Source organism: Netta rufina, assembly GCF_964035555.1.
Source record: "Netta rufina genome assembly, chromosome: 4".
Lineage (NCBI taxonomy): Eukaryota > Metazoa > Chordata > Aves > Anseriformes > Anatidae > Netta > Netta rufina.
The window spans coordinates 7,145,155-7,156,802 of NC_140127.1; the positions used below are offsets into that span (position 1 = coordinate 7,145,155).

Here is an 11,648-nt window from a genome sequence, read left to right on the forward strand (position 1 = left end):
ACCATAGTGACAATGTCAGGAGACTCATGTCTGCGTGCATGCAGACACCCTAAATAAGGGTAAAAACTAATAAAAGATACAAGTGTGTTGCTAGCTCTCATATTCCACTACAGTGAACATGAACCACATTTTCCAGCAAAGCAAAGCAACCTGTGAAAACCTACAGCCCTACGGAAGAGAGTAGCAAGCATGCAGTAAACCCGTACAGAAAAACTGAGTCACCACGTACCCTCTACAGGAATTAGAAAGGCAACTATCAAGAAGATAAGTGGAATACTTAGGTACTTCACTTTGACAGAGACAAAGCTCCAAAGACAACACAGAGCCACCCATCCCACACAAGCAGAAAATGGAAGAAAATTTTAAATGGTGAAATAAGAGGCACTTAATACACAGATGACTTCCAGCAAAGAGGTCTGTGAAGGTAGAAGTATTTTTGAACCTAGAATATAAAAGTGCTTGCTCATTTATAATTCAAGTTTAGACAGAAATATCTACTAGATAATACTCAGTTGCAGTATTTGAGTAAACATTAAATATTTGGTCATAAGATTTCAGCCAAAAATGGTTAGCAGATATAACAAGTAGCCAGTCACCCATGCTGTACCTGATTACCTAATACATCAGGACTTCAGCAATATAAACACCAGTCAACCACCTTGCTTCAGAAGCACATTATGCACAGCATTATTTTCATGAAGAATTTGCTATTATTAGCAATATTTGCTATTATTAGCAATCTGTTTAGAAAAAAATTAACATCCAAGGCATTTGTAATGAAGCCTGCAGTACAGAATGAACCTTACTAAGATGAGTTTCATGAGTTTCATCAGTTCCATAAAAGAAACAAACAAATATATTGCTTATCACCAAGTGACAAGTTATTGAAATCACTGAATCCGTAATTCAGTTTTTGGCAAACACTTCCCGATCAAAGCTGCAGATGTTACGGTAAATAACCTGAGGACCTCAACAGCCAATATTTTTTAGGAAGTGTCAGGGTATAACCACTGATGCACACTGATAGGTAACGAATGCAAATGCTGGATCTCTTCTGCACAAGAGAATAAACACTGGCCCTAAAAGCCTTGTTTTGTGATCTCTCATATTTAATTGCTGTTTCATGGGTCACATAAACAAAATTGTTTCAAAATACCTAAAATACCTAGATAACAGCAATTACACGTGTTCAGGAAACAGCTTCTGAGGAGCCAAGATCAATAGCATCTGCCCACTTCCCAGATTGCCGATTGCATGTTTCTTTGCAAAACTTTCAAACAAAGCATCTCCCAGCTTTAACTGTAAACCCAGCACGACAGATTTCACAACATACGCCACCATCTCTGCCTTCTTCTGGTTTCTCGGACTGCCTCGCTCCCGGTCCAGCAGAAGCCTGTGGGGGAAGGTTTGCACACCTGCTCTGCTTCCTGGTCATATTTACACATTTACACCAATGTGCTACATGGCTTCAAAGTGGAAAAATACCGCAAAGGCAGTATTTCTGAAAACTTTTTGTTTAAAGACCCCTGATGCCAAAATTCAGGCAGAAATGACACCTATGTCTGTCAGAACCTGTCCTTCAAAATTCACCTGATCAGAACTGTCTTTTCTGTTGTTTTTTTTTTGGCTAATGCAGTGAACAACAACAGCCCAAGAGAAAAACTGCAGTCACTGGAGATGAGAAGCAGCAGTTAGGTATCTGCATGGTGCCCAGCTGCTGCAGGTATGTAGTAAGGAGTTTGTAATGAGATATTATGCCCAATCTCTCTGGCACCAAAAGCACAGGTGTCTCTTACTTAAGCTCGTTTGTGTTCAGCAGTCAGCTGCAATGCTTCGGGGAAAGGTTAAAGACATTCTCCCTGGCATGACTGCTAAGCCAGTTTAATATAAACATGAGATGATTTAGATGTGCAAATATATGGCTTTGTGTATGTAAACTGACACTCGAGTGCCGTTGCAGGGCCTAGACAAAAATTAACCCAGCAGTTTAAAATGACCCCTCTAAATGACTGAGAGCACTCTCTGTTTCATTACACATTTTGTCCTCTTAGAAAGCCAAATGACAAAAAAGTTCCAGGAGTACTACCTACAAATTAGCATTTTTTTCTTCAGGTTTATTTAGTTATCAAATCCCAAATTCCTCTTCTTGCAGAAAAACAAACCAAACCAAAGAAAAACAACCAACAAACACAAAGTAAATCTAGGAAGTGTCAATAACGTGATAAAAAAGAAAGAAAATCAGACCCAAAGACTACAGGCAGAGCTTAACACACACAGTATAGCTTTTAATTGCCCTCTTCCCTTGCTGTGTGAATTTCTACACACCTTCTCCACGTGCATGATATGATAAGATTAGCATCTGCCATGAGTAGCTGTGTTCACTCTCCTTATGCACAGAGCTACACGGGCCGTACCGTGGCTCAGAGATTGTTTTTATCCAAGCTATACGCACCTTCGAAAAGTCAGGTCAAAACCACATCTCTCTCATTTGAAGATGACCCGGATTAAAATTGTTTTGTGGAAGTTCATTTGCCATATATGCCTCGTCCCCTCATAAGCTCCAGTTCCCCAAAACTACACTGTGAACTCGGATCTACATTCAAAAAAATACCCCTCCACCTGCAGACCACAACCAACCACAACATTCTCCACCCTGGAGATCCTCTGAAGTCTTTCAGATAATGGGGCCCAGGAAACTCAATGTTTCGACTCGCTGTATTTTTAGTGTGACTATTCAACGATGGGTAAAGGAACCTCAGGTAGCCCCTAGCACGATGGGAAACCCTAATATCCAGCTAAATTTGTTCAAAACCACACAGCTGGGCTTGCGGAGGGAATTTAAATTATGCGTAGGCATTTGTGTGCACTTTTCCTTTGTCCCCACAGTGGCTCTTTTTCTTCTGAAAAAGGTTAGAAAAAGAGAAAACAAATAATAATAATAAAAAATAAAACCAGGAAGATGCATGTACATACACACATATGGAAGCTGATGGGATTGCAGCAATATAACCAGCTGACAAGGAGAACATAACGGCAGCTCCTTGGCCTCACTGCTCCTTGTTAATAACTGCATAGCACCAGGCACAAGTAGCCACAGCTGGGAGAACATTTACTGTTTTCTGAATATTTGTTTTAAAGCCTCATACGGATCAGGCATTTACATTGGAAATACCATAATTCATGTGGGAACGCTCTCATCCACAAATGTGATTCCTCATTTCTACTTATCTCCATCATTTGATTTCAGGGCCCTTCTCTGCTGTTCTCCAACGTCCACCGTGTTTAACTACCTTTTTCCCCCAAATAAATAAAGTAAGATAGGTTTCTCAACCAACTTTTGTTAGCACCCTGATTATTTGGAGGCCAGGTCTTTCCCTCTATTGTTTCTCTTCAACTTTCCAGCCTGAATTTTCCAATAAGGTAAACCATTTTCCTCTTTGATGCCAATATTCAACCTACAAACACAGAATGGGACATTTCCCCTACTACCTTTGCACAGACAAGTTCTTTGTCAACGAGGAATAAAACTCCAATGTCTGATCCAGATACAAACAGTCCAGTTATTTCAGAAAACATTTCCACTCATCTCGCCCAGCAGCTGCACGCCTGTTAAAAAACTAACTTCAGATCTCATTCTTTTTTCTTTCTACCTTTGTCCTCCTAACACTAGCTGGGATAGAACTTGAACAGTCTATACACTAACAGTTTGGGACGACTTCTTAGTCCTCCCAACAGGAAATAAAATCATTTGAATATTACCCTAAATACCTGCAACACCCCCCGGCTCCCAGCCCCAAAGGAAACTTGAGGTTTAGTCTCCCAAATCTGAACAGTTGTATTTTGAAGCGCGCTCGTGAACTTACACTTGAAGCTAACACTTCATATGGGACCAGAAAAAAAAAAAAAAAATGATATATGCTTCCTTTCCCAGACCTTCAAAGAGACATGGTAAGCAGGTCTCTACTTTTCACCTATGTTCTTTGAGTCTGAATTTATTTTTTCTTTAATCAGTTTGCAGAAACAAAGGATGAAGGTTCACCAATATCTCTATCCCACAACGACTTGCCTCATCATAAGAGGGTGATGCCTGGTGAAAACTCTTTTAACAACCACTCAGCTCTCAAATTCTCTGTACTTAGAGCCAACCAACCAAAATAAAAGTATAAAAACTGATGTGATGTAATACCTATTATAACCTCAGAAAATGAACGCAAAAGACTGGCATTAAGGTATTTGCCTGACGTGTTTTAAAATATAAAGCATCAACTCATTCTTTCTAAAACTTGCCCTTTATTTTTTTAATTAGTTCATCATAAAGATTGAGTTCAGGACAGATTAATATTTTATGGAAGAGGGTTTGGTTATAGCACTGATCAGATTAACAGGGCAGGAGTTAATAAAATAGCCTGTAAAAGGCAGACTGAGGGTGCGTGTGTTAGCGGACCATGATCTTTAACACTCAGAGATTGTTACAGTCCTAAACTGGAATTAGCCTGACAGTGTAAAGAAACTTCTATGTTGAAGAACACCTATCTCCTAGGAGATATTTTTACATACAAGATCTACCTCTTCTCACCTTTTAAGGCTGGGATTCAGAAGGCAAAAGCAGCCTCAAAACAAGAGAAACTCAACTATTACACTTAACTGATGAGATATATAGAAAGCACAGTTCCTTCTGCACATTTTCTAGCAGCGTGTTTTTTCTCTTTAATTTGGATTTTATTGTCACATACCTGTTAAAAATAAACTTCAGCTGGACACAGTGAAAATTCACTGTGGTTGTGCTCTTAGCCTGTTTGTTTTGTTTATGCAAAATAGAGAAAAATAACGATGAAGGAGAGGCAAAGACCTTTGTGTTTGATGCGTGTTATGTCATGAGTATATTTGTGCTACATCAGGGCGATGAAACACAGCAGACTATGACGGCAGAGAACTGTGTTTTTATGAGGCATCAGGTTTTCTGAAATCTTGAAGCAGCTCTGAAATACTGAGGTAGAAACACTAACCACCACACTACACATTCTCTATTCACCTGGTATTGTTCACCTCTCTATTCCTTTCTTTTAGTAGTAACTAAATGGATCCTCGAGCCTCACTTTTCTATCAGCTGCAAACCCATCTGCATTCAGCCCTGCGCTTCCCAGATGGAGACGTAGGGAATGTATTGCACAATACTGACACTGCAAGCTGCTGGGCGAGGGCTGGAACCAGGACAAGAGCTGCAGTGAGATGATTTTGGCTAGAGCAAGAGCAGGCCGCTCGGACAGACCAGAGATACTGATCTCAAGCCTTCATCGCTGCACTGCCTTAGAGCAGGGGTGCTGCCTCCTCCAAGCTCCCAGACACTCCTCCTAGCTTATTTCCCTTGTAACCCAGCATTTTCCCCCAAAATACAACCCCCAGGGGCACAGCTCAAGGGCAAAAGCCTTTGGGGTAGAACACAGTCTTAGAGAAGCACGGGGTGGGGAGGGGGAAAGGAAGTTTGAGACCTGCTGTCTTCTGCCTCTGCACAGACTTGTGGCCTGTACATACACACAGGTCTTCTAACAGTTCTGAGAGTGGGGCCACGAACCTGCAACAGTTATGTGAACGAGCTTTATTTTTCATAGCTTAAGCCACGTATGTTCTTCTAATCACTTTAAACCTTTAAGGCTGAATAAATACGCTTCTCTTAACAAAAATGGGATTTATTTCAGCTAAAAGCAATGTAACAACAGCAGGAATATTGTACAGGCGGGATTCCAAGCAGTTGCTGGCGTTCTGAGCGCGTATTGTCCAAACCTGCTTAAAGCAGGTCTACACAGCTAGGCTCCGACAGCTGTTAGCTACCAGCGCCCTGCTCTTCAGCACTGCTGCAGAAAAAGAGTTTCCAAGGGGTGAGCATGGGGAGGGAGAGAAAAAGAAGGGGGAAGAGCCCCTCCCAATAAAGCAAAATCTTCGTACAAAAAAGGTTTTATCAATGGTTATTTTATTTACATTCTCAACTTCTTGTTTTGTTTGCCTCCATGAGAATAAATTATGCTGTTCCTGAAGTCCCTGGGCGAAGGCTAAGACTGGACCAAATATTTGTCATGTAGATGAATAATGTCTTGAGGCACATGCATGAAAAATAGGGAAAATGCAAGCTGTAGACATCTACACATTTTTCCTGAAGAAGAAAACAAACAAAAAAAAAAAGTGTGCTACAGAAAAGCAATCCCCTGGATTATTCAAAACCAGGGGTGATTAACAGCTACAGGGTTCTGCAACATGCCAAGGAAACAGAACCAAAATACTATGGGAACATCAGGCATGCTTTCACTCACATTATTGGTACAGATGTCAAACAGACAGGAAAGAAAAAGCATTTTAAAACCTGTGAAAGTAATTGCTGGCTTGCTTGAGTTGACAAGAAACCCAAACAATTAGTTTTATTTTTTTTTTTAATGGATTTTAAGTCAAAATGGACTTAAATTTGAAGTTTGCTTTTAATGTTACAAAATTACTAATATTTTGTTATTTCTTCTCCCACCTATGGCTTCAACACTGGGGGTGGACAGGCTGTTCTGAGGGAACTGTTCTCAGTGTAGAAATCATCAATGTTCATCAATTTCTGCCAAAGCAACACGTGTAAGCTGTATTGCTTATTTCCCTTCAGCTAATACACAGAGGTATAAGCCAGGAATACAGATTTCAGTATAAGCTGTCAGTAGTGAGAAAAGGTTTGCGCAGAGGCTTTTTGCTTTGTTGTTAATCACAGACACTGCTTTCCTCTGCGGATTTATCTGTAGACTGTTGCAGCAACACTACCTAACACAAAAGGACACTACAAGACCTGTGGTTTTTTTCCTCTAGCCCACATTGCCTCCTCTTGTTATTAATTAGGTCTGCTTATTATTTCCTGTTCCTTATTATTTCCTGGGTGGGTCCTGGGAGTTGCGTGCATTTTCTCAATTAAAAACTTAATTTTTAAAAATATTTTCAAAGATGTATTATTGAGCAACAGGATAAAAACTGCCAAATGCTTAGGACATGAAAATGAGCACAGGAATTAAGATTTCAAATGAGTGTGATGCTTTGAATCAGAAAATTTTGGTGCAGAATTACTGTAGGAAATCCAGAGTGAGAATTATTGACCCAGATGACCACTATATTTAAAGAAAAAAGGATAGCGTGAAGGACTGTATTTGGCAAATACTAACTGGTCTATGTGAATGGCTCTTTTATTAAGTATCTTTATGACTGTTTTTTTTTTTTTTTTTTTTTTCCAGAAGTATTTTAATCATTTAGTTTAGTAGCAAACTAACACGACAAGAGGAAACGATGATACCCTAAACACAAACTGTTTTTTTAGGACAGTGTTAGAATAACATTAAAATGTTTTTATTAAAACATATTCAAAGCAATTTAAACCAAAGGAATAAACAGTATTCAAATACAGCAGAGTTTGTTTGTCACATATGTATAATGCTAAGCATATGTAAAACCAGTGAGGTTCGACACAAAACAACTCTACCTACACCGGGTTCAGCCACACAGGGTGGTAAAGTTACTTGAACCAACCTAAAAATCATGTTAAAATGCTGTTACTGTTTGCTACAGATTAAAAAGAACCACTGAATGTTCTTTAGAAATAGCTCTAGTGCATACAAAACTGTTCACCTAAGTCAAGTTCTAACTTCAAGAGCACATACGCACCCACTTCATAAGCCTGAAGTGCAATGAATCATCAGTATTGAAGGGCAAACCTTTTCCTTTCTGGGGAGAGCAGAGCAGTGTTTCTCAGAAGCTAGGTAACCAGTACAGCCAGGATCTCAGAGGTCTGGTTCACAGAAGGTTTGCAGCATCACCAGATATTTTCATATGGGTTCTGGCGTCTTACTGAAGACACAGTCCCACATTTAAAGACCAACAGCTGCAAAAGAGGGCTCAGAAAATAGCACGGGCTGTTACCGCTGCAATTACCAAAGCAAGTTAAGGGATTCTCAGCATCCCTTTGGTTACAGCCCCTGAAAACGCACCGTGGCAGAAATGGTCCATGAACTAAGCGACACAGCAGGCAGAACCACTGAGGTAAAACCGAGGGCAGCACCACTGCAGTTATGCCTGAGAGCCCTGCCTTGGAAAGATCCCAATTCTGCTTTCCTTTTGGCTCGAATCTCCAGCTGCAAAGTGGTCACTGAGGCTTATCAGGTTTGTGTTTTACAACGAAATAGAACTCCTCCAGCCCTCATTTTCTACAGTAGGCTATAATGTAACAACAACAACAACAACAAAAACCAAACGACTAAACTAACGATACTTGAAGAAGCCTGCTCACTTTGTTATTTGTGCTAAAATTTGTCCATAAATGTGCAAGCACAGATAAATACAATCTTAAAAGCAAAGAAAACCCAAAAACACGAACACACACACCCCAGACCTCCTTCATCTGCAATACCAGTACAGATTGCTTTAAGGACTGAACGAAAACGCACAAGTATTTTAGCTTAGCTAGTTCTGTGTTTTAAATGAAGGAAAAAAAAAAAAAGTTAAAAAAAAAAAAAAGTCTGGCACTGCTTTTCAAAAGAACATGAAAGTTGAAAGGGGAAAAAACTCTAGTAGTAGCAACAGTAACTTCCTCCCCACACATGGTCTGTCAGCTCCACCTAAATCCTACACAAAGGATTTTACCTTGAGACCAGAATCATTTGAAACATCTTTCAAGGCCTTACTTCTAAAATTGTCGACAGTGCTCCGGCAGAGTATCTGCTTAGATGAATTCACTGCCGACGATCCACTGGATTATTTCTACACTCAAAATTCGATGCAAACTTAGTGCCTGGCTGACCTAAGGGCACAATTAATGACAGCTGTAATGATGATGTTATCAATGCAGAACTTTATAAAAGATTCACATTTTGTTTGCTGGACATCAAATCACAACTTCCACTTGTAAAAATCCTGTGCCAGCCAGAAGTGACCAAGACCTGAATTTCTTTTTCACCATTTAACCTGAAATTTTCTCTCCTCTTTGCTTTATAATAGCTGTATTATTTTGTGTCTGAGAGCCAACAAAAATCTACCAATACGTTGAAAAAAAAAAAAAACACAAAAAAAAATTAAACCAGCTTTAGGCTTTCCTTTAGTTGCTTAAGTAAATGAAGTTCCTAAATTGAGATGTATTTGTCTGACAAAAGAGTTGGCAAACATTTACAGCACCAAAAGGTAGGAAGATTTTAGGGGGTTTTGAAGAGATCCATGAAAACACAAAACAATTAACCAGAACCTCTGAAAACTGCAGAAAGTTCCGAACAACAGCTGCACCAGAAAGCCTACTGTAGGTTCATAAATATATACATCTATTGTTTTCCCACTCTATCTTCACAGCTTCAATGCAACACTTACCATGCATGTAACTATTAAGGGAGACTTAAGCTTTCTAGTCAGCAGAGAGAATCCCTGACAGTTAAGACTCATGAGCCTGCAGGCTTGATTCCTCTCCTTCCAGTGTCACCAGTGATGACAAGAAGGTACCAGAAACCCCTAGCTGCACTTATTTTTGGACCCTGCATGTATTCCTGAGACAGTGGCATGGGAAGCTCTTGGGAAAAGGCAGTGATGAAGAAGAGGAACTTTATTTTTTCATGAAAATCCCCCCAGACATCTATTAGTTAGCCAAGGTAAATCAGTGACATCTATTTGTAGGTGCCCACTACTCAAATTACCTACTGCCACCCCAACAAGGAAGTACATTTACAATTATCATTAAAAATGTATTTTAAAAGTAAAATACATAGCAACATTGGGAACAACTGCTATTTGTCAATAAGCGAGGCAGAAAATTTTAGAACATGCATAAAAATGAAGTACTGCTCTCTGCTTTCCCTCCGTCTCGCCCTCTCCCAAGATTACCTTTTTTCCTCTCCCAGCACTTTTTCAGCAAACTTTCTGATTCCAGAATACAAACTGCAAAAACATCACGGAGGCACTGACTGAACTAAGCGTCTGCAGTTACGAAGTTTATCTGCTACAACATCTTTTTTTTTTTTTTTTTAAAGACACCCACCGTGACATGAAATGAAACAAAGCCATTCAGTTTTACAACCTTAACTCTATTCAAAGCGCTCTCATTACTCGCAAGAGGAAACAATTTCATTTTAATGACTGCACTGTTGATTGACATATCTTTCTTGGAAAAAAAAAAAAGGGACAGAGAGTGGAAGAAAGGAAAAGGATTTTCCCCTTTCTGCTTCAAATAATTTAACCTGAAATGCTAGCAGGTCTGGCACGTATCTCAGCACTGAGATTCCTTGAAACCTCTACAGCAACCTCTTGAAAACGCTCCGTGGCAGCTCCTGACAGCAGCACTTCAGCAGGTGTGTCGGTCCAATTAGCCAGCCACAAAAGTTTACAGAACAGAGGGCCTGCCTCTGGATCGCTACAGGCTTCTTTTTCCTCTTTCATTTTCTCAATTAACGCTGTAGTCATTTCTGTAGATTACAAAACACTGCAGACAGGATGACGTCTCTGAATGACGTCTGGGCTAATGCTTTCCTCGAATGGGCAGCTAGGCTCTCTTTTGAAATAATGGGATACTTTGACTACAATATTATTGCAGAAGCTTCCCAGTACACGGCCCGTGGACTCAACGTGGATAAAAATGAAGATGCTGTTAAGACCTCATATTTTCAACCTCGTATTTTCAAGCTCTTTGAGCTTGACAGCGGTGGCGTAGCACCTCAAATGCCGCACAGCATGGGGCGGTGAGGGAGAGTTAACCCTCTAAATACTCAGTTTCTCTCTGAAAAGAGGACTTCTGAAGCACGAAACTAAACACGCCAAAGACGACAGGCTCGTTAAGGTCTTAAAATCGGTATTTCTTTCAAAATGTTGTCTTTTAGCGGAGACTTGGCGCATTTTGAGGCAGGAAGGCGAAGCGCAGCGCCAAGTTACGAGGCTCTCCAGCCTCCGAAGCCTTCCCCAGCGCAGACTCAGGGGCAACTCCTGCTTTATTCGCGTTCAACTCCCCAGCAGCGCCTCAGATAATGGCCAAGCAGCAAACAGCCCATCTCCCGGGGTATAAAACTCCACTTCAGGTGAAGCCAAGCCAGCCGAGAGCGCTTCGCAGCCAGCACCCAGCACCGGCCGCTCCTCCGAGCGGGCTTGGGGCTCGGCACCCCAGACCCTCCTGAGGCGACCAAAGCTCCTCGGAGCCCCCCCCACACCTCACACCAACCGCTTACCGGGCTGCCGCCTCCCCGATCCGGCTCAGGCACGGCGAGGGCCGGCGCCCAGGGCAGGAACTCCGCCGCAGGAAGCGGGAGGTGCCTCCGGCCCCCGCCTTCCCCTTTCGCCCCGGGGCGGCGGCGAAGGGAAAAGGGTCCCTCAGCGCCTCGCCATGGAGCCTCCCCCCCCCACCCCCCGCTTTTCCTTCGCCGCTGCTTCCCCGGACTTTCCCCTCGCCCCAGCGGCGAGGGCAGCCGAGCGGCACCGGCCCGAGCGGCCGCAGCCTCCCCGCCCCTGCCCGCCAGGCTTCCTGGCTGGAAATTCCCGCTGACGCTCACGGGGAGGGAGGAGCGGGGCGGCCGTTGGGCGGGAGCGGCCGTTGCTGAGGCTGAGGCGGCTGAGGGGCGGCCGTTGGGGGTGCTGCACACCCGCCACCTGCCCGCAGGAGGGAGCGGCGAGCG

At 42.1% G+C, this 11,648-nt stretch overlaps 1 protein-coding gene across 1 annotated transcript in view; it reads right to left on the reverse strand.

Annotated features, from left to right (window-relative positions):
• The window catches only part of NFKB1 (nuclear factor kappa B subunit 1), a 57,972-nt gene extending 46,646 nt beyond the window's left edge, over window positions 1-11,326 (reverse strand). Inside the window, exon 1 of the mRNA XM_084286076.1 lies at window positions 11,205-11,326. The gene's annotated coding sequence lies outside the window, so the exon portion shown is untranslated. The remainder of the gene's footprint in view (window positions 1-11,204) is intronic.
• Window positions 11,327-11,648: the final 322 nt, after the last annotated feature.